A 25,362-nucleotide genomic window follows, 5' to 3' on the forward strand; every position below is an offset into this window, starting at 1 on the left:
ACCCTATATGCAGTTTGCATTCACACTGGCAGGCAGCAATATCTTTTTTCTTCCAAAATGCCTTCAGCTTTCTGTCTGTTTGCTGGCTTGCCTGCATATGGATTTAAGTTTCAGGGTTCCTAATTTATATATGTATATATATAATATGTATATATATAACATGTATATATGTAATATATACACACATAGATATATACATGTGTCTATGTATATACAAAAGTCACTGTGGCTTCATCCTCAGACTGTACACAACTGTCTCCTCTCTTGTTCCTGGCATTGATATTTAGGTCCTACTTGTATGGGGACATTGAGAAAAGGAGCTGGAACAAATTTGCCATGAAATGTCTTGGGGCCTGCAAACAAGTGCATATGTTTAAACTTGAATTATTTGTCATCTTGGGTCCAAAGAGGTAGCTCTGTCTGGAACAGAAGCAACTCTGTTTTGGGGTTTAAAAGGCACATTTGCACACCTTGTTGTTAATGTACCATGTTTAGTAAAGTTTATGTTTCATGAAGTAAATCAGAGAACAATGACATTTCATAATCTACAGAGATTTGAAGGACTCACATGCCCCAAAGCACTTTTTCTCTCTCCCCACAACTTTATCAGATTAAATCAGTGAAGAGCAGATATTACCCTCTCCTGCAAAGTTTGCAATCACTGAGATTTTAAGGACATTATGAAAGGATTTGGCTTTTAGGCAATGCTTTAAATTTTTATTACTTTTGTATCCCATTTTCTCCTAAACTTTAGATGCCATAAGAGTGAAGAAAAAAGGAAAACACTACTCTCTTTTAACTGTGACAATTCAAAGGTGAAACAACTCTTAGAGGAATCCTAATCAGTGGCCTTTTCTTTCCTTGCCACAGCAGCACAGGCAGAACATGAGTGTCTCTATTCCCAATTTGCCTTTTGCCTTCTCAGCAAACTTTTAAAATCATCCCAGATTAACCGAATGGGTCAGATTGATCATCTGGTCCCACCTCCCTGATCAAGCAGGATCATCCCAGAGTGCAGGATTGCATCCAGACAGGTCTGGAATATCCCCAGTGAGGAGACTCCACAGCCTCTCTGGTCTCTGCTCAGTGTAGGTCACTGCACAGGAAAGAAGTTCTGCCTCCTGTCCAGGTGGGACTTGCTGGGCTCAGTCCCTGCCCATGGCTCTGGTGCCATTGCTGGGCCCTGGAGCAGAGCCTGGGCCCTGCTCTGCCCCTCCCTGCACACAGGGACACCCAGGGCTGAGGGCCCCTCTCCAGCTCCTATGGCTGCTGTTCTTCATCACATCCTTTGGCATTTTGACTATTTGGGAATGGTGTGAGAGCATCCCCCAAGAACAAGAGTCAGTCTTGCTGCAGCTTCAGGAGCAGAATCCCCAAGCAGTTCAGACCAAATGTTCATTTTTAACTTGGTTCAGTGGGTGAGGCAAGTTCGAGGCATGGGGATGATTCACCTGGTGTTAACCAGAGCAGAGATGGCTGGAGCTGGAAGATCTTTAGGTGTCTTCCAACACAACAAAAACCATTCTATTATTCTGTATTCCAGTGATTTTTACAGATGCTACTCATGGTTGATGGTTTGGTTTTGGTGGTTTTATTTTGTTTTTATTTTGTTTTGGCTTGCATAGGAGCTGATTATAAAATTAATTAATTTCATTTTCATTTACAGTTTTTTGGTTTGTTTCTTCCATGGAAATTGCATCTCTTCTATTCTCAGCCAGCACAGGGTTTGTGCATCTGTTTCCTCAGAAAAGTTGGAGCTGTCTGGATGGATGCTGAAACAAACCTTTAGTCTTTTCTGTTTTGCTCACAGTTGGAAGAGAAGCTACATTAACATTGAGAAAGTTTCATGCAAACCCCACAAGCTTGGGGATTTGAGGTAGGGAATTTCTTATCTGTTTTCTGTCCCTGCTGCCATTCTGAGCCTTTCCTCAGGGAACTTAAGGACATTTTGCCCAGAGAGGTTTGAACTTCTAGTGCTGTTGGGAGCCTCTCAGATGCCATTGCCCCAGGCTCTTTGCTTAGAGCACTGAGTCAAGATGCCAGGAGAATGAAAATTATTTGCTGAATTTTAGGTGAAGATGGGCTGGTTTTGAATCTGTATAAAACTTTTCCCCAGAAATAAACATTTCCTTTTTTCAGATTGGACACCTCTACTGAAAGATGTGAAAGATGTCCCTGTCCATGGCATTGGGATTGGAATTAGATGATTTTGAGGTCCCTTCAAATGCAAACCATTCTATGATTTTATTATACTCTTACAAAAAAATAAAACAAAACAATCAACAACAACAAATTTAAATTCAGCTTTTCCTCTAACAACTTAGGGAGGAATTTCTTTCATGCATAAACAGTTTAGCGAATCTGTCTACAAAAATATAAAGTAGGATTATGCCCAGTGTTCACAGCACTGAGCTGGGCAGAGCAGCAGGGAGGTTCTTGGAATGGAACCAGATGAGGATCTGTCCTGCTTTATTCTCTTCTCCCATACAGACTTCATTGATATGAGCTAAAATGTAGTGATTGGAAAAGGCATTTGCAGGGGAAGCAAAATGCAAAAATTCAAACTGGGGCCAAGCAAGGGAGAAAAAAAAAATCACCTGCCAATAAAATTGACACACAATGGGAACAATTGCAAGTCTGGAGAGAAAAAAACCAAACATTCTCACTCTGTTCTCCACAGCATGGTATCTTCTCCTAGAGCAGAATGACTGAATTTATTGAGGTCATTTGGTAATTTGGCTACTGTAATATATTTCACAAGTGAGAGGGAAATGGCCTGATGAGACAGATGTGAGAATCCAGATCACTGGGGGAGGAGGTTTACCCAAATTTATGGCCAACAGTAAGGATGTGGCTTTACAATTCACAGTTACTCTCTCTCTACCATTGAGAAATCTCTTCTGTTAATGGCCTGTGCTTGACATTCTGGTGCAAATTCAGATCTCAGTGGTGCTGGAGTAAAATCCTTTGAGATTGATGGACTTGGTCTGGAATAAAATCATTATTTCCTCTATATTTGAAAGATATTTTGAATAAGCATGAGCTCTCACAGGCTGTGGTGCTGTTTAAGAAATACCTAGGACATGAATGACTGTGGAATAATCTAATCTGGATGTGGGCAAACTCACATTTGTATGAGTTGCTCCATGTATGATTGAAATTTGGATAATCTCTCCTGCTTCTGACTCTCTCTCTGGGCTGCCCTGTGCTGCACTGCCCACACCATGGACTGAATCTTCTTTGTCTTTACTTCCCTGTGGGTCCTCAGGTGGATTTCTCTTCTCCACTTCACACCTGCAATAAATGGATAATTTTTTTCCTTTTTTTGGGTCCTGACTCAAGCAGTCCAGCCATTCAGCTTCCATGGATGACACTTTATTCTGTTTATTCTTGATTCCTGTGAGGACAGCCTCCCTTACTGCCACATCAGACCTCAAGATATCAAAATATTTCTGAGATTATTAAGAGGTGCCACCACATCCAAGACCCAGCCAAGGCTAACACAAAGAAAATGGGAAGGGAGATCTACAAAAATGTCAGAGACAGTAACAGAACTGATGGTACAGATATTAATACTTTTTGGTCTCAAAAAGGGAAAATTTTCTTTGTCCCAGGTTGAGAACATTCTTTTTAAGTTTGGATTCAATGGTAGAATAAAAGATTAAGAAAATAATCATAAGCATAAATCAATGCATAAGCCCTGCAGAGCATACAATCTTTGGGATTTACAGAGCATTTAGAGCAGAAAATGAAAATGAAACCCAATCAAGTACAGATAGGTTAGATTCTTGCAAAATAAGCTACTCAAATTTTGATTGTTAAAACTATTACCCAAAAATATCACAATACTAATACCTTCCTATTAAATCCATTTTTTTTATTTTTTTTTTTTAGTTGGAAAGGTCTGTTTCTGGCATCAATTACACAGGAAGCCAGACAAAACTACAGTGGTGCTTTTTGGTCTTAAAATATCTATTTATTAAAGCTTTGATTTTCAGCCTGCACATCCCTCCTGCATGGCAACCTCTGCTTGATAAGATTATAACTATTAATTAAGTCATGCTAATGAAGACAGCAAGGAAGGGTTTTCCCAGCTCTCACACCATATTTCAAGCATTGCCAATGTCAGCTCTCTCCTATCTCCCTCCAGCTCTGCTGTCTCCTGTGTTTCTTTGGAGGGGAAAGAGGGTTTAAAGCTGCATGCCATAAATCACCAGGCATCCTCGCTGTAACAGGATGATCCCCTGTTAGAAGAGGATTTCCCCTCGCCCTGTGAGTGGGAGTAAATTGTTCTGTGGCTCCTGGTTTCCCTTTGAAGCACGTGGGAGAGGAGCATCCTCTTTTGAAGCCCAGCTGTGTGACAGGAGCAGCAGCAGAGCAGGGAGATCCTCCTTGCACGGGCTGCGCCAGGGAAGTTGTGTGGGAGAGCTCCAGCTGTCTGCTCTGCTGGTCCTCTCCTTGGGTAGCACCACTGAAAAAACCAAAAAAAGTGAAAACACAGCCCTCTGTCTCCTGGAAAGGGGATTAAATGGGACAAAGAAAACGGGAATGCAAAGAAAATACCTTGCCTTAAAACACGTGCCTTGGCTTCCTCAAAATTTCTAGGATAATGGCATGATCTAATTGTAGACACTGATTGCAGAATCATAGAATCACAGAATGACAGAATGGTTTGGTTAGGAATGGACCATAAAGATTGTCTAGTTCAAAGGCCCCGGTCATGGGTTTGAACCTTTCACGATCCCAGGTTGCTCCAAGCCCCATCCAACCTGGCCTTGGACACTTCCAAGGATGGAGCAGTCACAGCTTCTTTGTGCCAGAGCCCCACCACCCTCAAAGTAAAGAGTTTCTTCCTAATATCTAACCTAAAACCACCCTACTTCAACTTCAAGCCATCATCTCTTGTCCTGTGAAACTAAAAACCACAATGTCTGGGTTAATCCAATTGCCTTCCCTTCATGGTACCAGCAAAACCACAACATTTTTCTGCATTTCTGCCCTGTGTTGCTGTTCTGTCTGTTTCGTTTGGGTTTGAGGCTCCTCTGACCAGCCCTCACATCTTTACAGAAGTGTGATGTCAGTGCCAGCCCCATCAGGGCCCCAGGTGCTGTCACATTACCAACACACATATAAAAAAAATCCTTTTTTTTTTTCTTCCAGTCAGTCTGGTGGTCTGAGGTTTAATTCATTAATAAAAGAAGCTTGGATGGCAGCAATGGCAGAGCAGCAAGCCCCAGCCCTGTGGCAGGAAGCAACACACGTTTTTCCTTTCAAAAACAAACAAGCAAAACTGCGGAGAAAGTTCTCCCGGGCAGCGGTGGAACATTTGAGCAAGGTCTATGGAGATTGCTGTCTCCAGCCCCGAGGGGTGGGAATGCTCTGAGGGCTTTCTGCTCTGTTTTCCCCTGTTCTGGCCAACTTCCTATGTATAGGATAAAAATAAGCCCCGAGTCCTCCTCCTTCCGTCCACTTCATTAGAGACATCCCTCTGTGCAATAACAAAACAGGCCCAGAGGAAGCGACACAGACCGAAATACAAGAATGATAATTTTCCTAACACAAATAAGCAGGCAGAGGAACTCATCTAAGGAAACAAGTGAGGGAAGGCAAAGCCACAGATGAGCAAGCAATGGAGCCAAGAGCTAAGCTTAGGCAACACAAGCCTGCCTCCAGCACGTCTCCTGAGCCATCCCCAGCTGGGAAAGCTGAGCAGTCGCCTGGCATGGACATCCCTGCAAGGCACTGACCTTCCCACACGCAGCCAGACCTGGAGCGACCCTCACCCCAGTTCTGGGCAACATGGCAATGGGAAGAGTCTCCTTTCCCACAGGGTGGACCTGGACTGACCCTCAGCCAGCCCTAACTGGGTCTTTCCCAGTGCTTCAGCAGCACCAAGAAAATCCATGAAACAGAGAGGCACAGGTTAACAGGAGGGATAGATAGCAGCTCTCCAGTTCCAGAAAAAAAAAAAAAAGGCTGGGCTTAGTTCACTCTATTATTTGCCATTGAGAGGCACTGACGCTGCCGTTCTTCAAAATAACCTCAGCCCAAGTGTTTATTTATCTAGAAATTCATTGTGGATGCTTGCCGTGTGTTGTAGTTCTGTTTGAAAAGCTTCAATCATCAAATCAAGGACAGGAAAAACAAAAGCAGATCTCTCAGCTGGCTGGTCCCCACTGCAAAAAGGAAGCAAAGAAAACAAACCGGAGGCTGAATGTTTCTTGCTGTAAATGATCAGTGAATGTCTCCGAACACTAACTCTGTCCAAGGAAGCCTAGATCAGTTTGTGAATGACTTGTTAGGTTAAAAAGAACCATGTTCATAATAAATAATCTTTGAAACCATTCTTTCATGCATACTCCATTTTCACAAAGTCGTTTTCATAGGTAAACAGCCAAGCCCTCACTACCCAGGAAGTTAATGGCAAAGATAAGGACACCTGGGGCTGTGTCTCTTTTAGAAAATTAAATGCGGCCTGGACCATTCTCTGGCCTCGGGGCCAACTGGCACAGAAATGCTTGCATCCATTCATTAAACTCTCCCACTTTCCAAAACAGAGCAGCTGTATCCAAGCTGCCAACTGGGAATGGGCCCTGGCTGTGCCGGCTGCCGGACGGTGCCTGGAAACTGTTTGGATGGATGTTAGAGAGCTGAGGCCAAAAGTGAGCAAGGGACGAGTCTGAGGACCAAAAGCAAATTAAAGCACCTGGGAATGCTCCTTTGCAACGTGCAAATTGTGGACATTGCCCAAGAAATTGATGTCATGCCTTGGAGCAGCATCACTGGACCTGTGTCATTTAGCCAGGGAGCTTTGCTGCTTCATTCATGTCTTGACTCCACACATCCACTTTGGGGAGGTGATGGGAAATCAGCTGGATCTTGGCAGGACTGAAGGCCTCAGGGCTTCTTTCACGTCTGTATTTTCCTTTACCAATGGCCCCACTACCAAAAAGGGACACCTGGGACACCACGAATTTTTCCAGGTAGGGATTCAAACCTCACCTGTGCTGGAAAGAAAAACTTATAGTACTTGAAAACCACAAAAGTTTAGGCACTCCTGGGATTTTAAGTGTGATGTGTCATCCCTATTGGCCAGCATGTCAACTCATACCTCACATTAAGGGTCCTCCTGGGGAATGTCTCAGGGGCACAACCACCTATATCAACAGGGGAAAGAATGGGAGGGGACTCAAAGTGCTTAACAGCTACACAGGCATTTCCCACAACCATCATGAAATTAAAACATTGAAGAGCCCCTCTGGGGCTGGCTGGGGCTTTGTGAGATCCCTCGTTTCCTCTGGATTAATGAAATATGCAAGTCAAGAGGAGCTGGACAGAAAGGTGTGAATAAGAAGCTTACTAATTCCCCACAGTAATCACCTGCAAAAGTGTTTAGGAACAACATTTATCAGGCACTAAAAAAGTAAGAAAAGGACTAAAATATCTACAGCTCTTTGGGAAGAGACAAGGGCAGACCCGAGCCAGGGAAGTGTCACCTTGACATGAATCTACTGTGGGCACGGAGCACACAGCAGTCATCAAATTGCTCCTCGTGGTCCCAGGGCTTGTTCTGCTCATATGGCAGGCACCTGCACTTAGCTGGAAACTCGTTTCCATTCATGTGAGAGTGTCCCAGCTTCAAAGCAAGCCTTGTGATTTTTGGTTCCTGTGTGTGAGAAGGGTATTAATAAATGCTGTATTAATAGATCATCTGCTTGCACGCTTCCCGTCTTAAATAAAGAAGACATTGGATCGAGCCCCTTTTCCCAGCACCTCCAGGCCTCTTGGATGCTTGCAGTGTGAGGCAAAGGCAAGACAGCAACAGTAGAAATGGACTTTGAAATCCAAATAAATAAAACCTCAGACCTTAATGTGAGGAGAGTTTGAAGAACAGTTCATAACTGAGTTACAGAGCATGGATGGATAATTCTCTTGAAACTGTCTGAATCCAAGCTCAAAATCTAATATTCATCTTTGCAGTTTATGGAAGCCGGGAATCAGAGCCAAGATCCATTACTCTTCTGGGGTTAACACTCCCCCTAAGCCATTTCAGCGGGGAGGAAAACCTTCCTCCCTCCTTATTTTGGTAACAAGGGCTCTCTCATCATCATCCTCCACAGGATTTTTCCAGAGGACAGAAGACAAACAGTATCCCAAAGACTGGATCCAGCCATGTCTCTATGGATTATGCTCTCATTTTACTGCAATCTACTGAAAAGCTAGCTATCATCTTTTCCAATATCCTCCTTTTTTACAAAGCTTTGTGTGACTAAATTAAATAATGAAAATATTGGACATTTCATTTCATCACCCAACTCTTATCTGCAGTGTTTAACTGCTGTTGATGCTATCTTTACTTTAAGAATTCACAGGACATTGCTGTGAACCATTTTTCATAAATACTAGAGTTGGAAATTTTAAAATATTTTTTCATAGCAAAACCACAATTCTTAGTAACCAAAACACTACAGGAAAACATTGGTTTCAGTCAATCTCCTGACTCAACATATGTTGTAAAAAAAAATCACTTAAGTGCCTTATTGTGACATTACAGAAAAATTAAGGAGGTTGTTTTGAGAAAATTTGACTAAATAGAGAAAAAAATTAAAAATTGCCAAAAATAAAATAAAATAAGATTTATAATTAGTGGGATCAAATATTTAATTTAGTGCAAAGCAACCTTTAAAATTTTGTTCCAGAGAAGCTGGGGCTGTCCCATCCCTGGAAGCATCCAAGGCCAGGTTGGATGGGACTTGTAGTGACCTGGGATAGTGGAAGGTGGAACTGGATTATCTTTGAGGCAGGGAAATTGGAGCTGGATTAAATTTAAGGTCCTTTCCAAGTGGAGCCATTCCGCGTTTCTATGAAAATATTATTTTTATTTTCTCAGGGTTTAGGGTTTTTTATTAAAATCCTGGGTGTTTGTATCTTTGTTAGGGTTCTGTACTGCTGTGTCAAATATTGTAACAGAACAGCAAAATTATTTTCTGCACAGCTGTAATATGGACCTACTCTAGGGCAGTGCTACCAACTCTGCTTTATAACTACACCTCAGAGGAAAGCACAGGGAAGGCTTCAAGGGCAAGAAAAAGTGGTCTCAGAGAAAATAAATCTGCTGAGCTGACATTTGGCATTGCACTCAGTGCTGTCTCACATTGAAGGAAACTGCAGTTGTCACAGCACGCTGACTTTGGGGGTTATTGCTATGCCTTGCCAGCAGGTTTAGCATCTTTTTAAGTCAGCCAGCTTCCCCTAATGCAGCAAAATTCATCACCAATCACAGATATGCGTGTCCTGCCGGCCTCTTTGATCCTCAGCTTCTCTATCCATTTTGCTCTCTCTGCTCATTGGTCACAATGAGTTATGGCAGCTGTATCCTACAGACTGTCCAGAGCTCTTTAGCTGTCCAGCACATCATGGAAAGTTCCCAGGAAAGCTCCCTGGTTGAAAAGTAACAACTCTGCAACATAATTCTCAGCGCCATGTGCAGTCATTCATCAACAACACTTCTCCTGTAGAAACCAATGGGCAGATCAGTTACAGAGCAGGGCTGTAATGTGACCTGCCAGATAGATGGAGATCCCCACGGGGAATTCACTGACTGCACAAAAGAGAATAGAAACTTCGCCAGTGTTTCTGGAAAGAGGAAGAGCTCAGCATTGGATTAGTCTGGGCTGAGGGTAAGAGAGTCCCTCTCCACTCTGAGCTGCTCTGTTGCATAACCAGAGCTTCTAGAAATAAACGAGAAACAGAATTAAATAAAATTATTTTTTAAAAGGAGCTGTTTCCCTCTAGGAATTCCAGTGACATATTAAAAGAAATAATTTACGAACGGCCAGTCTGTGCCTCAGCTTTGGCTGTGCAATCACTCTCAGCACTGTGCTAACAAGAGGCTGCTTTTTAACAGGAGAGTCCAGCCAGGATACAGCCTGACATCCACTTTCCGAAATAACACCCTAGACCAGACTTTTGTTTTATTTGTGCATTATATGCCCAGAAATTTCATCTTCTGAAAATCAGTGTATTGAAGCACTGCTTATTTTCACTACAAGTCTTCATTTTAAAATGAATTTTTCACTTTTCTAATTTTTAATATACTGTTTTTACTTTTTAACTTTACACTGTCACATCTCAAATTTTAACAGATTTAAGCTGTGATGCCCAAGTCTATTTAATAAGGAGGTGCTTCCACAGACCCCAAAGCCACAAGTAAGAGGGATATATTGAGAAATGTAGGACTTCTTTCTTATAATTTTGTTCTTCTCCTAATGAGGCTGATATTCATAAGGAAGTCATATTTCATGTATGTTGCTGAGCATTTTGAAGGAAATAGAGTGATATTAAGATGGGTTAATTCAGTGTATTTATATTACAAAAGGCTTAAAAAAAGAAACTGAGATCTCATCTTAATAACTGAGTAAAAACAGAACTAAGAGTCAGCTTATGTAATAGAGAGAGGTCACATGAAGTTCCACACAGATGAGTGTTGTTCAACATATTCATGAAATCTGGGAAACAGTGACTCATGAGATAACAGAGGTTGGAGATTATAGGATCTCATTAGAATCTCATGACACTGAGTGATTCTTGTTGTTGATGAGATATCATGGCACTGAAAGAAATCCAGTGTTGATAGATGCAAGAACTATGGGCTAAAAATAACCCTAATTATACGGATGTCACAATATTCTTAATTAGCTATGACTGTTCACAGGGAAAATGGGGTTTGTGGCTAATACTCTGAAAACATTAACCCAGTGCTCAACAATCATCAAAGAGGCTGATAAAACACAATGGATTATTAGAAGGAAAACTGAGAACAAATCAGAAAACCTCATTATCTCGTGGTAGAAATCTGTGTGTATTCCTGTCTGTCCTGACTAAGCATGCCTGCCAGGCAGACTGCCTTGGAAGAGTGCTGAGAACTGGAAATTGTGCAGAGAAAGGACTGAAGTGAATCTCTGTCTCACTGCCCAGTTCTGTCTCTCCTGTGCTCTGGATTAACAGGATTATGGGGCTCCCTGGGCACTGCTCTGGACCAAAAGCAGAAAAACCAGGAGTTATTAGGATGTTAACTCTGATGTCCTCCTCCTGCACATCTCTTGTTCCCTCCCAGGAACCTCTGCAGGACACATTCCTATGCCAGGCAACTTGTGTTGGGATTTCTCTTCTGCTGGGGCCACAACATGAACTGATCACTCCACAGGACACAACAGGAAAAGGTGACAAAATGTGGATTTCAGAGCCAGAGGGTAGAGCTTTGTAAAGGGGAAATGTGAGATTTAAAAGAAAACTGTGAATGGGGAAAAGGTGCTGAAAAATATTTGCCAGGTGATGGAACTAGTGCAAAGCAGATAAAGACTTTCACAGAAACAAAAATCTTCACAAAATTGTTCTCTATTTTTCCTATCACCATCATAGAAACCATTTTTCCCCATAGATAAAAACCTCCAGATTTTTCAAATTAGCACATTTCTTCCAGTCTGCTCCTTGCTGTGATCCTCCTTTACACTGAATACAGTAGACACTGAGTGCTTGTTAGAGTAAAAATATCTTCAGTCAAGAATTTTGCTGACATTGGGTATAGAAAAATTTTCTTTTAATCCAGTTAATCATACAGCTCTTGCACCCAGACAAGGAAGATGGTACACATATGTAAAACTTGCTCCCAATGAGGTCCTGCTTCCAACAGGTTTTTTGCTATATTTCCAGAGATTTATGGTAAATTCATCAGGACTGTGTTAAAATCTAGAAGAGAAAGATGCTGCAGAAAAGGTACATTCCCAAAAATCTTTAACATATGGTGAGAGAGACAGAGAGCAGGAGAAGGGGAATACATCAGAGCTCTGTATGTAATAAGGATTGAGCAAAAATGAAAGGGATGCTCTCTCAGGGGTGCTTTAATCTCTTCAGGGATGAGTGCCAGGACCAGAATTAACACTTGTGAGATCGTCCTCGGCACCCTGCACTTGATGAAGAAATCTGGCATAAATCTGGGAATGAGAAGGCTTGTCAGGCCACAACATGCCCAACATCAAGGAGAGCTCCCAGAGTTCAGGAGCAGCTGTCAGAGCTGTGGAACTGGTGCCCCCACAGCGTCCCAGGCAGGGTGACCCCTCTGGCTGATCCTGGACAGGGTTTGTGCTCTGCTCCACCCTGTCCCACCAGTGCAATCCCCCAGCAGGAGGGCACACGTGCTGGGCCATCCATCATCTCCAGCAGGGTCCTCCTTGCAGCTGGCACAGATCACTGCACAGCAGATGGGACAGGTCTGTGCCTGCGTCCCGCAGCTCAGAGCAACAGAAGAATATTCAGATTAACAGAGAATTTTGCAGTCAACCTTTTTTCCAACACTGATTTTCCTCCAGGGAAGCATGTGGTCCAATTCAGAGGAATGAGAAAGAGAGCAAATTTTTTCTTTAATTTTACATTTCAAGTAATAACAGTTTTCTGGCTTTTTGCGCAGGTCACTAACAATCCTCCCCAGTGAAAAAGTTAGTAGTTCCCACATCTCTGACTCACTTGTCTGTAAAAAAACTAAAGCAGAAAAGCCCTCAGACCTGATGTGCATTTACACTACAGTCTTTTTTTTTCCTTTTTCTGTAGTATAAACTACCCTTCCTGCAGGTACAGGAATGTCAAATTTCCCACATTATAAAGGGATGTGAGTGAAAATAAGATCCAGCTTCATCAAAGTGTGTGTCACCACTGTGGGGAAATATAGGAGAACATTGACTTTGGGTAAAAGCTGCAAGAGTTTCAGCCAACAGAGGCAGAGAGAAGAATTGAAATTAGAAATAATTCAGTGCCAAAGCAGAGCTAGGTTGTTTGTGTTCCTGAGGGCACAGGACTGAAATCCTGATTTAAGATTAGCACGACTCAATATCAGTGGAGTGTAAAGAGATGAAATGGGTCATTAATGGGGACCCCTCAGTCTCTGGGGGCACCCACTGAGGCTCTAAGGGAGGGCTCCAGGGTCAGCATTTTTGTCGATGAGCTTTGGAAATATATTTTGCATCACTGCTAAGAAAATGAGTTTAGGGATCAGTACAGGGCAAACTAAGAGAAAACAGGAGTACGACAAACAACTTAATCAGGTCTGGTTCAGGGAAAATGTTCAAAATTAGCTGAATGGGAATGCAAAGGTTCAGGAACAAAGAATAGAGACCATGTTTTCAAGTGGGGTTTATCTCCTGTCCCAGGTAAAGCCTTCATTAAGAGCCTGCCTACAGGAGCTGCAGGTGTTTCGCTGCTGGGCAGAGAGATGGTGAATGTCATCGTGGCCTCAACTCCCCACAGGGTTGGGATGGAAAGAGCTCCATGTCACCACTGAGCACCTGCAGAGTCCCCCAGTGCGAGAGCCTTTTCTGCCTTGGTGTGCCAGTGACACCAGGAATTGCAGCATTTGGCTCTGCTCAAGTGCTTTCAGCACGGAGCCCCAGGGGAAATGTAGGGCACAACTGCTCAGATCTGCTCTGGGCAAGGAACAGCAGAGAGCGAGAACCTGAGGCCCTTCCCAGCCCAGGGCTTTCAGGAAAATAATCAGTCAAAGGTCCTTGTACGGATAATGGCAGGAGGAATGGATAATGGATATGAATGAATTTTAGTAATTTTCACTGGGACGAGTGTAACCAGTGATTGCCATGGAGATGTGATGACAACAAATTTGTAAATGATATTGAAATTATAAGTGTTCACATTTGCTGATGACAGAGTGTTTTCCAAAAGAAAAACTTGTCCAAAAAGAAAAGCAAAAGGGGAGATTTCTACAGTTGTATAAGATGAATGATGTGGAAAAAATGGTAGGATTCATTGTTCCCCATCTATTCTGATGCAAAAATTATGGAATATCCAAGTTAGCAGTTGGCAAGTCCAAAAGAAAGATTTTTATTTTTTTTCAGAGAGACAACATGTAGGACTTGCCAAGAGGATGCTGTGCATGCTGAGAATTCACATCAAGGAGAGACTGGACAAATTCATGGGAAAGGAATCCCATCTGCATTACTAAAAAGAAAAAGAGAGCAATCTTCTGAACCATAAATTGTTGGATTTTGGAAGAGCAACCTGGGGAAGTGTCAGTATGTGCTTAGCACAGTCTGCTCTGCTTGCTCTCTGCCAAACCATGCTCCTCCTGTTATTCATTCAAAAGAGGAACATTTATTCTTCAACACCTCCACAGCCCAATGCATCTCCATGACACAGAGAGGTTTCATCCCCACAGGACCAGCATCCAGGTTTCCCATTTTCATGGTATGTGCTTTACCTCTTAAAACTGCTGTGCCAGAGGGGGGCACTGAGCTCATCTTTAATTGTGCTGGTCTTCTCCAGAATTCCACTGCTGGCATGGTGCCCAGTGCCAGAACAGGCACTCCTGAGCAATGGTGTGCCTGGAGCTTTGAAGAAACTCCAAGACAAACCCAGAGATGCCTCCAGCATTAGAAAGCAAAGAGCCAATCCACTCAGAGTGAATTCCATCCCAAGAACCCAGGCTGTTGAGCTCGGTGACAAGGAGACTGAAAGAGATGATTAACGCGCTATTAATCATTAATGCTTATGAGCAAAGAAATACCAGTTACTACCAGGCTTCATAGTTAAAAATGGGAAAGCACAAGACCTGAAAGCCAGGGAAATTCTACTTAGAAATGAGGTGCACATTTCTAACAGGGATTGTGGTTAACCACTGGAACAAACCAGAAAAGGGAAGTGGAGGATTCTCCATCTCTTAATGTCTTCAAAGAAGAAGTGGGTGTCTTCCTGCAGCACAAAATACTGTGCTCAGTTCTGGAGGTCTGGATGCAATTCAAGGGCTCCATATATTCCAGAACTGAGGTTAAATTATCTTGTTGTCCTTTCAGACCATTATCTTTACCAGCTTTAACTCCTGCAGAAGTGGATCTGCAGAGTTGAGGGTGATCAGGTATGGACAGGACTGGGTTTATTAAAATCTTCTCCTTTTTAGGAAACTCCCCACAAAAATAGCTAAAAGTGAAGCTTTCAAAGATCAGCCTAACATAAAGTAAATGCAATAAAACACTAGAACATCACACTGGAAAATCAATTTACAGAGGTAAAAACACAGTTTATATTCCTCTAGTCCCCAATATTTTTACAGCAACCCAGAGATCTGCAATTTCATGTTGTGTCTTGATTTCCAATGCAAATGGGAAAAGTAGAGATGACATACCTGGCTGGTAAACCAAGTCCAACCTCTCACTTTCAGCCCACCAGCCAACACAAGCACCTTCCCTCAAGACAGTGATGCCCCAATTTGCTTCTTCTCTGTCCTTTCATCTATTCCACAGCAGTTGGGTTTTCCCATTGCAGATGTCACCTCAAAACATGCACCCACCACCCTGCAAACCACCCCAGAGCAGCACCACCTTTTGTGCTTGCCTTAGAGAAGGCTTCACACTGCTCAGGCCACAGGATTTAGTGTAATTATATCTGGAATAAAGATCTGTGATGAATTATGCAGTTCTGGTATCTGCAGATGAATCACACCAAGGGAACACAAGGATGTGGTGTCAGAGCCAAGCTTGGAAATGGAAAATGCCTAATCCAGCGTTTTAAAGGTTTAATGCAGCCAAGATTTCAGAATTTCAAGTATTTTTTTTAATCTTTGTTTAAGCCTGGATTTGGGGAGGGGACTGGTAATGGTATTTAGATTATTATTTTTGCTGTAACAGGATTATCCTTTTCAGTGACTGTTAAGTCGCCACAAGCTTGTTGCCTTTTCAGTGCAGGAATCAGTTAAGCATCACAGATAGAGAAATATTATTGTAACCATTTTACAGCCCATTTTGGCCAAGAATGGGACAAGGAATGCTGACTCTCGATCACCTGCCTTCACAAGTGAACTAATAAATAGGGTAGAAAGCTAATAAATGAAGGCACTGTGTACATTAACCCTCATATAACAGCACTTATCCCATGCTTGTGTTATACACAGGAGGTCAGAGGAGATGAACAGAGAAGTCCCTGCTGGACACAAAGCCAGTGAACCCATTTTTAAACATGAGGCAACATTCAATAACCTGCATCAGCTTTGATTAACTGTTCTGCAAGATTGAAAGCAACACAAGCAGAACTAACGTGCACAGTGGGCAGAAAAGACATCAAAAGCACAGCTCATGATGGCAAGGTTTTAGTGCAGAAATCCTGGATGGGAACCTTGGCTGTGCAGCTCAGGCTGACCCTTCTGGAGCAGTTCATCATGTCCCCAGAACATTTTGGCCAAGATTTTTACAGAAAGGCACTGACAACTGGGCTCTGTAGCTTCCTTCAGGTTTTTAGCTAACCCCAGTCTCTCCCTCTTAAATACATAAATACATATATAAATATATAAATATATAAATATATATATATATAAGCAAATACTATATTTGAGCTGCTATGAGGCAACTAACTTTTTTAAACATGCAAACAAGCTTAGTATAAGGTCTGTAAAACAGCTCTGCTTTTTCTGGTATTGATTTTGCTTATTTTGAAGTTAAGCATATCCATAAATATGCTCTATGGTCCCTTGAGGTAAGTCTCATAAGGTATTTAAAAAGGAAAAAAAGGACAAGGAGGAATTTTTTGGCAGCAATTACCATCTCAGATAACCTGCCTGGGGTTGGGAAAGTGTGCCAGCAATCTGCTCAGAAATAGCTTTCATTTGGGCTGTTTATTTTCATATGCTTTGTCTGACACTTTACTGCTGTGGCTGAGTACTTAACTGTCAGCTTCCATTAAACGCTTTGTCAGTTGTTTCCACTCCAGGCAAAACCCAAAATTATTATCTCCCATTATTCATTAAGGCCAACACACTGGCAGGAAGCAAGTGGGCTGACAAAGGAAATCCTCCCTGTGCCAAATGGTGAGATTTCCTCAGGGTCCTTTGCTCCAGTGCTCCTCTGGTTCCTTGTACCTCCCTTGTCTTGACTGCCCCAGTCACCTGCCTTGTTTCTTTCAAATGAGGGGGGCACCTGGGGCAAGCTGTTTCACTTAAAAGCAAAGCTAGGGGGACTGAACTCCTCTGCAGCAGCTAAAAATATTCAGATATTCTGAAAAAGATTAATGTGTTTGCTTCAAATCAGTTTGGACTTTCACAGCATAATCATATGGGTGAGTATCCCTTCCTGGCAAGACAGAATATAAAATATTAATGGGATGTTAATAAAATTGTTTTGGGAGTGTCTATTACACGGTTTCTTGTTTTGCTGTTTTAGGGCGTGTGGATGGCTTTTTTTTAAAATTATTTAAACTAAATTTTTCATGGTCCTATACATAAAGAAAAGGGGAGTTTAAGCAATGCAGAAAAGCAAAACATGTCATTTCAGGTGGTCAAACAAAACATTTTAAGATGAGCCAGACAGGTCCTCCCCCTTCCAAATTTGGTCCTCTCCAACCCAGTGCCATTGTCCCCCCAACACTCTAGTTCACCCTTTGAACCAGAGAACCCATTACATGCACTGCTCTAATTATGGTCTGGTTTCTTTTAATGATCACATGTGGAGCTGTATAATCATGGCCCCAGGCCACGAAATGGTGGACTCCAGCCTGGACCTGGATCTCACATAAATCTGCTCCGTGCCCTGCCAAGGTCCCAGACATCTGACATCTTGAGAAGGAGATCCCATGGGTTTTGCCATTCCTTTTGGCACTCCTTTTGGCTCTCCTTTTGGTGCTGTGCATCACCAGGCTGAGCTTGGCCCAGCTCACAGCTCCCTGCTGACCATCCCCTGGTAAGAATTAGCAGATCTCAATAAAATTACCCCATGGGCCTCTATTAAAAATTAAAACCCTTTTTGCTCAAGACTGCAAAGTGCTCACCTCTTGAGCAACAAAAGCCCCACCAAACAAAACCAAATGTTCCTCAACAGAGGATCTCTATTGCTGTCCTTCATTCCTAAGGAAAACATTCAGTCTGAATATATTTGTTCCCACTCCCGCTCCTGGGGTTTTCAATGGAAGTCTTGAAGCTGTCCAAGCAGCTCATAAACTGGACCCCCTTTCTGATTCAAGTGTGCCCTCCTGTTCAGATTTTGGGAAACGGGATGATTAATTGATTTCCATCATCAGACTCCCCATAAGTCACAAGCCAAGCTGCTATTTCAAGTTTCCATTGACAAAGATTTCATTATAAGAAGCCATAATTTTTAACCAGCGCTCTGCAAACTTTTTTTTAGTCTTCAGCCTGAATTAGGCCCATATGTTACAGAAAAACACAGTGAGGGCAAGTTGTGGGGGTGAAGTGGTGAGGGGAAGGGAAGGGAGCAACTGGTCTATCTCAGTGTCTGAACAAACTTCCACCCACATCACAGCATAAAGGGGCTCTGAATTGGTCGTCTTAACCCTTATCTAAACAAAATAAATCAAAAATACAATTTTCCAATTGACGCTGAAGGATTTGCTTTCTTAGCCAAAAGGCAATTTTAAACTCCCTTGCTGAGTAAGCTCTGCCCAGATTCTGAACTCCACTGAGAGCTCCTGGAGCCCAAGGTGGAATTGTTTAATTCCCCTTCTGGTGTTCAGCTGCTGGGATAGAAACATCCTCTGACAGCACCTGCCACAGGAGGCAGATGAAACCACAGCTGAGTGTTGTGTGTAAACCGGGTGCCTGGGAGACCCTCCCTCCAGAGGGCTTGGCAGGGCAGTTGAAAAGACAGGAAAATGGGAAAGAGGCAGTGCTGCAAAATGGGAAAGAGACAGTGCTGCAATCCTTATTTCACAGAGTCAAACAGGCAAGGTGTACCCCAACAAAGAAAGCAGTCCATTGTCGATAGAACACTGAGCTCCAAATCCTGCCAGGAGCACCTCCATTGTTCAGGATGATACCACAGTCCATCATAGCTCATGAGCAAGGCTCTGTGAGTAAAATTTTGCCATTGCCACCCTGTTGAGCTGTCTAGCAGGAAGAGGATGGATGTAAGGATGCAAACACATTCAACCCAATCTGTTTTATTTAACTGCATAGCCAGAGCCTTCAGCAGAGCAGAGGCTCCATCTGCATTGTGGCTCCAAGTCAGGGACCTGGAGACAGAGGGATCTGGAGACTGAGCACCCCACCTTGTATGAAAAATGCATCCCAAAACGATCTCTGCTCCATTGTCACATGTGCTCGAGCTCTTTGGCAATGTCGGATTGTTGTCTAATGGATGGGAATTCTCTGGGTGACAGGGAAGAGGAACAGCAACCTCACTGCAGGGATGAACCAGAAGTAGCAAGGAGTAGCTTCAGGAGTTTACATTAAGCTATGTGACTGTCTGATATGGCTAAGCCAAAAACTACCAGATACAGGAGCTGATAAATCTCAGTCTCTCCTTCTCTCTGATTTGCAATACAGCCTTGGACGAGTCACTGCAATTTGGATTTGTCCCCTGCAAAACAGGGATAAATGACACGAACCTGCCTGAAATGTTCTCTGAGAGATATAAACAGAACCTGATTAACAAGTGCTGTCTAATAATGCTTTTGTATTCCAGATTGGCAGGGCAGCTGCTTGGCACACTGCTGTCACACAGGGGGGCCACAGCACTCAACAGCTTGGGAAAGCCAGCCAAATTTTACATTCATTTGATGGCTGCTTCCAGCATGACAGAACTATGGCAACAGCACAAGCCATGTCAGGATCTGGAAGGGCCAGAGGTTGATTGGAAATTTCCCCAGATAAAGAAAAATATTTAGCAGTCATTGAAAACAAAACTGATTTTTCTTCTCTGCCCCTTGAATGATAAATTTAATCATAGCTCCAGGTCTTTCCTTATTTTCTTTCTTTCTTTATAGCCTTGACCCAGGCTGGCTGAAAACCCTGGAACTAGCGCAAATTCCTGTGCTTTGAGGAATTTGTCTCAATTCAGGTTGGATTGGTCAAACAGATGATGTTGCAATAAGGTTGTGGCAGACTCAGAGTAATGCTCCACATCTGACTTGTTTTCTCTCCTTGCTGAAACATTGCAGTCTGCTTATACAGTTCTTATCCTAGCAGCCAAAAATGTTTTACCAAAAACATAAGTATTGCTGTGTTTCAAAAATTTTTGCCAAAAATCTAGTTGTTCTCATTTTGGTTCTGTCCTGATAGCAATATATTGGATTTCACAAAAATGTCATCAGCTTCAGAGGCCTCAGTATTTTGGAAAAAGACAGGAAAGTTGGACAGCAGAAGAGGCAGTGAGTTTTGGAGAATTTCAGAGAGCATGAAAGGTAGAGGAATTGCATCCTTCACATCCTACAGACTTTGATAAGAAACTTCTGGTTTATGTCTCTTGGACTTCTGAAAGAGGACTATATCCACACAGTATAAGGCCAGAACAAACTATTTACCTAACACAGACCTTCAAAGATGACCCTCCCCTCCTCTTGCTGTGACTTCAATGCCTTGTGCTCAAATAAACCATTTGTTCAGGATGATACACAGCCTGATTAAAAAGACCAGAGATGAAAAATCCCCCACTTGTCTCCACAATTGTTAATTATTAGTCACTCCTATAGTTAAAATGTGTCCCTTGTTTCTTGTCAGGATTTGAGCTGAGGTTCTGCTTTTGCTTCCAACCCTTGATATGTCTTTGTGTAGTTGACCATGAGGTCTCTACTGCTGCTGTTTATGAAGATGTTTCATCTGGCATAACCAAACCACCTCACAACATTGCTTTTCACCAATACAGGCCAAGCTCTTCTAAGTTTTCCACTGCAGCACATTTTCTCTGGCCCTTAATTTTTTCTTTTTTTTGCCACTTTGTGCACCTTAAAATAAAAGGTGTGCCTGAAACAGGATCTCCTGTCTCACAGCACGGCACAAGTCACTGGGCAGATCCATCATCTCGGGGATATTCAGCCCAAGATGTCAATTCACATCCCACCTCATGATTCAGACCTGGATCTGTGCTCTGCAGACCATGCTGACATAGCAATTGTGCATTTCTCCAAATTTCCATCAGGTTTCTCTTGAGCTGTGGTTCACGGGTAGTTTCATCTAAAAGCACATCTGAGCCCAGGGCTCAGCATCCCAACCTCAGCAGCTCTGTGCTGATGTCTGAGCCTTGGGAATTGATGTCAGTCAGTAGCAAGAGGTGAATTCAGCCAACCCTTTCAGCTCTGGATGTTGGCCTTGCAAGACAAATCTCCACAGAGCTGTTTCTGCAGCTCCGGTGCTGGCATGGGGACACGAAATGTAGAATATGCCCTTCCCTGTGGGACACTCCTCCATGAGTTCATTCCTGGCTTAGTTGGAGGAGCTGGATTTTACATTATTAGGTATTGAGTTGCAACATGAAATTACCAAAATGTAAAACATGGGAAAACATACTGTAAATCACTTATTGGCAGGTCTCTCACCTCTTTACAAGTGCACAACTGGATACATATGAGCCTTTTGGAATTTCCAAATTAGAGCCCAGAAGACTTTCCCAAAGAAAGGTATTTTCTACTGGCACCAAAACAATTTTATCTGAGCTAAACAACAGAGTTAATGTTTTAGCATTCACACAGCCATTTGCAGGCTACAAATCCAGACTTAATTTCACCTCCTTCTTGTACTGTAGCTCTATTATTATTGTTTTTTAATGAATGTTACTTTTCTTGTAACTCTCCTGCTTTGCCTTTTTAAAGGAATTATACAGACACCCAAGGGACTGACAATGACAATGCAGAACCTTTCACATTCAGGTGAAAACACTGATATCCTGAATGGTCTTATCAGGAAGTGAATTTACCTAAATGTATGTTCTTACTCCTGTGACCTCCATCTCTTCTGTCCCCACCACTTGTGACCCTCAGCTTGTGGTGACAAAGGATGCTCTGATGTGAGGAAGGTGTGATTTTGTGGTTAAGGCACTAAACCAGGAGTCAGACATCTGTGATTTATTCCATGCTCTGCCATTGTCTGCCTGTATGCAAGTCACTTAATCCTTCTCTGCCTCAGTTTCCCATCTGATGGAATAAATAAAAATATTTTATTTATTAGTTCCTTGCCATTCTTGTCTCTGGGGCAAGATACCCATCCCTGGCACTGTTCAAGGCCAGGCTGTTCAAATGAGCACCAGAGCCAGCAGTTCACATGAAGACAATGGACAGTTGGGCACCCTAAAGCAAAATTCTTCCTTCTGTGTGAAGTTCACCACCAATTCACAGGGGCTGGTCACAGCAGGACACACTGCAACCTTTATCTGAGACACAGAGTGAAGGCAGCACCAGGAAAGGCTCCCAAAAGCCAGAGCATGGCTTGTCCTGTGCCCAGAACAGAGAAAATGTAACAAGTTTGTCACATGAAATTTCTGCCATGTGTGGAGGCTGTGTTTGAAACCCACCTGGCACCAGGCACTGCAAGTGTCTGTCTGTCCATAGCCCATGGAAAGGAGAGGAACTGGAGCCTCCCATTTCTTCATTCAGCTCAACAGCTGTTTAATTTTTTCTCTATTTATTTTACTATTAGAATCTGGGGAGTTGGTGCCATGGAACCTGGGCCTCAGTTCTTACACTTCTGTTTTCTGCTCTCTGTGCTTCAAAGATCCCTCTCTTCTCCTGCAGGAGGAACTGGCTCACACAGCACGTAAAGAGAGGTTGAGGAGCTGGAAAACAACAGTGAACACAGCCTGATGGAAAGATAGCCATTATCATAAGCTGTATCTCAATTCTGATCAATTTTTTAAAAGAAATGAGGTTATTTAAAATAAAAGGAGTGACCAGGTAGCTGCACAGAGCTGGTTGCTTTCTTGCTGCTGCAGCAACCAGTTATTTTCTCCCTAAGTGAGAGAGACACATCTGCTGGCCTTGCAGAGAGCACATCAGATCCCCTGGATTAGCAGGTCTTTCCATGGATAACTTGACGTGAGGCTGGCGTCCCACAGGAGCTCCCAGATCACAGCACTCATTATGGAGAACACTGCACTTTAGTGCTCAACTTGGATGATGTTTTGAGAGATAAAATACAAAGTTATCCATAAACCATCAAATGTTTCAGGCCTTTCAGAATACTATTTGCTGATTCCCTCAGAAATTTATTAGCTCTACCAATATTTTCTTTCTTAGTTTTGTAAAGCAAGCTCCAAGTCAGCTAGTACTGACTATGCAGAGGCCTGAAACCACATGTTTATTTTCCTAAGTTATAAAAAGTTTATAAGGGTAGCTGGTATCCTTATGGGCCACTGTACAGTGATTTGCTACTGCATTCCACACTGATACAGAAGAGCTCTGTGTTTTATACCAGAGGGAAATCCTTGTGATACAGCTGTCCAGCAGCCAACAAGAGAGCAGACACCTTCAAAAATATAATCCTGATTAAAAAAAAAAAGACAAAAAATAATAGCTGTAAAGGCAGAAAACATCCCTTCTGAGAAAAATCAGTTTGAACAATGTGATAACCTTGGGCACCATAAGATCTGTGTTGTAATACCCCAGTGAACATCAACAAAGTCCTTTCATCACAGATACAGGTTTTTTGTTTGCTTGTTTTGTTGTTGTTTTTCCTTTTTTTTTTTACTAGATCACCATTTTTACCTGAAAATGTTGTATGGCCACAATAATTTTCAGAAGTATGATGCAGCGGCTACCTTTTCTTTCTCCAGCTAACATTCAGTCCCAGGCACTCAGTTTTCACAACTTCATGTGGCTTCACTGACATGAGGAGGCTTTGGTCAATTTACACTGGAGAAGGGAGAGACTGTTATTCATTTATCTCTTAAAATAGTGAGTACACAGCTGCACAACCTGAAGAATTAGGTCAGTACGTTGCTATGTCTGTCCTGGAATGAGAAATTCAGAGCAAACAAGGTAGATTTCAGGAGAGAACCTGGAATGTGTGAAGAGTTAGCAAAACTGACACAGATTCATAGCAAAAATAAGTAATTTTGCAAATCCCTAAACCACAATGGTTGGATTAGGGCCCTTGTCATACAATTCTTGGGCATGTGAACAATCCCTTTTTCACTTGAATTCATTTCATTAGCTTCTCTCAGCTACATAAATACTCATACTCTCAATGGGACTACTCACATCAATAAAGTTCCTCAAGCAAGCAGGGATTGCAACCCAATTTTAGTGGAACAAACCCAACCCCTGACTTTGATTGCATCCCTCACTTTTCTAAAAAAACTTTATTTCCAGCAAGAATGAACCCACAATCCCTGTGGAGCTTTCTTTCACCACTCCCAAGCACAATCCCAGTTATTTTTCTCCTCAAATACAAAGGCAAACTGGGCTCTTCTAAACTCCCCAACTTCACCTTCCTTTATAAAAACACTGCTGGGCGTTGAGCAGGCCAATTTGGAGCTCTTTTAGAGCTCCTGGGCTTTGCTGTGCTCTGATTGATGGATTCCCAACTGGGTTATCCTGCCCACATTGAATCCCCACGTGCCTCAGCCAGCCAGCAACCTCTGAAAGTCAAAATACTGCTCACTGTAATACCACAAGTAATGACAGTAGTATCAAAGCAGTAATTACTCACATGTAAACTGTTTTCTGATGAAGTTTGTAGTCTTTTTTTTTAAGCCTTTGACACTGTTGGACAGTGTTGACTGTGATTAATTCACTTATAGTCAATACAAATGTCAAGGAAAGTTGTCCCTTTACCTATCAGTTCCTATCATTAGTCTGATGGAGTTTAGCCTCAGGTTTTCTGCCAGGGAGACAGGATTGGCAGTGCTGGAGTGAGAAGTGCATTGCACTGCTGGAGGAAGCAGCAAAACAGACAATTTTTGCCCCCAGCTGGCAGCAACCACCGCAGGGATCCTTAAATCTAAAAACAGCACATATTGAGTTGGACATTTCCTGTATATTTTTCAAGCAGCTTTTTAGTTAGTTCCATTCTGCCAAAAGCAGAGGAGGAATTTCTCTTTTGTCTCCAACTCTGCTTCATCATCCAAAAATACACATGAAGGGCTGAAAAGAGCAACAAGCAGAATGGAAATCAATAAATTGACTTGCTGGCTTCTTGTGTCAGTATTTATCATCTTATCCAAAACAGACAATAAAATCAGGACGTCTAAACTCAGCCCATTTCCTCTGAGGACTGTGATCTTGCAAACTGCTGATGTGCTTTGCTTCCACAAATACCCACCAGATGTGGCACTTTTCAGGTAAAGGCTTCAGTGGAAGGCATGGACTCTCCCATCAGCATCCTCTCTTCTCCTCAAGGTGGAAAAAAGTGGGAGAACAATGAGGAAGAAGATGAAGCAAAATTAACTCTGTCCCCTCCCTTTCCATCATGTTCAAATATTATAAGGTGTCTCCAAAGAGCTCTACAAAGACTGTCATGAAAAATAGGCACACAGAGGTGTTTCAGTCCCAGAGTTATCAGACACAAATAAGTAAATAAACTCTTACTCCGCAAAGAGAGACACATGGAGAGATCTGTCTCTAAGTGCAGTTATGTTGCACCAAGTACAG

The 25,362-nt window shown here is 42.5% G+C and overlaps 1 long non-coding RNA gene across 1 annotated transcript; it reads right to left on the reverse strand.

Annotated features, from left to right (window-relative positions):
- Nucleotides 1-234: 234 nt before the first annotated feature.
- Nucleotides 235-16,332, reverse strand: LOC113459696 (uncharacterized). Its single transcript, XR_012579340.1, has 3 exons — nucleotides 15,394-16,332; nucleotides 14,264-14,513; nucleotides 235-4,471 (listed from the first exon to the last, which is right to left on the reverse strand). It is a non-coding gene; the product is annotated as an uncharacterized LOC113459696 (long non-coding RNA).
- Between the last annotated feature and the right edge of the window lie 9,030 nt (nucleotides 16,333-25,362).

The sequence above is a fragment of the Zonotrichia albicollis genome, chromosome 3 (assembly GCF_047830755.1).
Source record: "Zonotrichia albicollis isolate bZonAlb1 chromosome 3, bZonAlb1.hap1, whole genome shotgun sequence".
Lineage (NCBI taxonomy): Eukaryota > Metazoa > Chordata > Aves > Passeriformes > Passerellidae > Zonotrichia > Zonotrichia albicollis.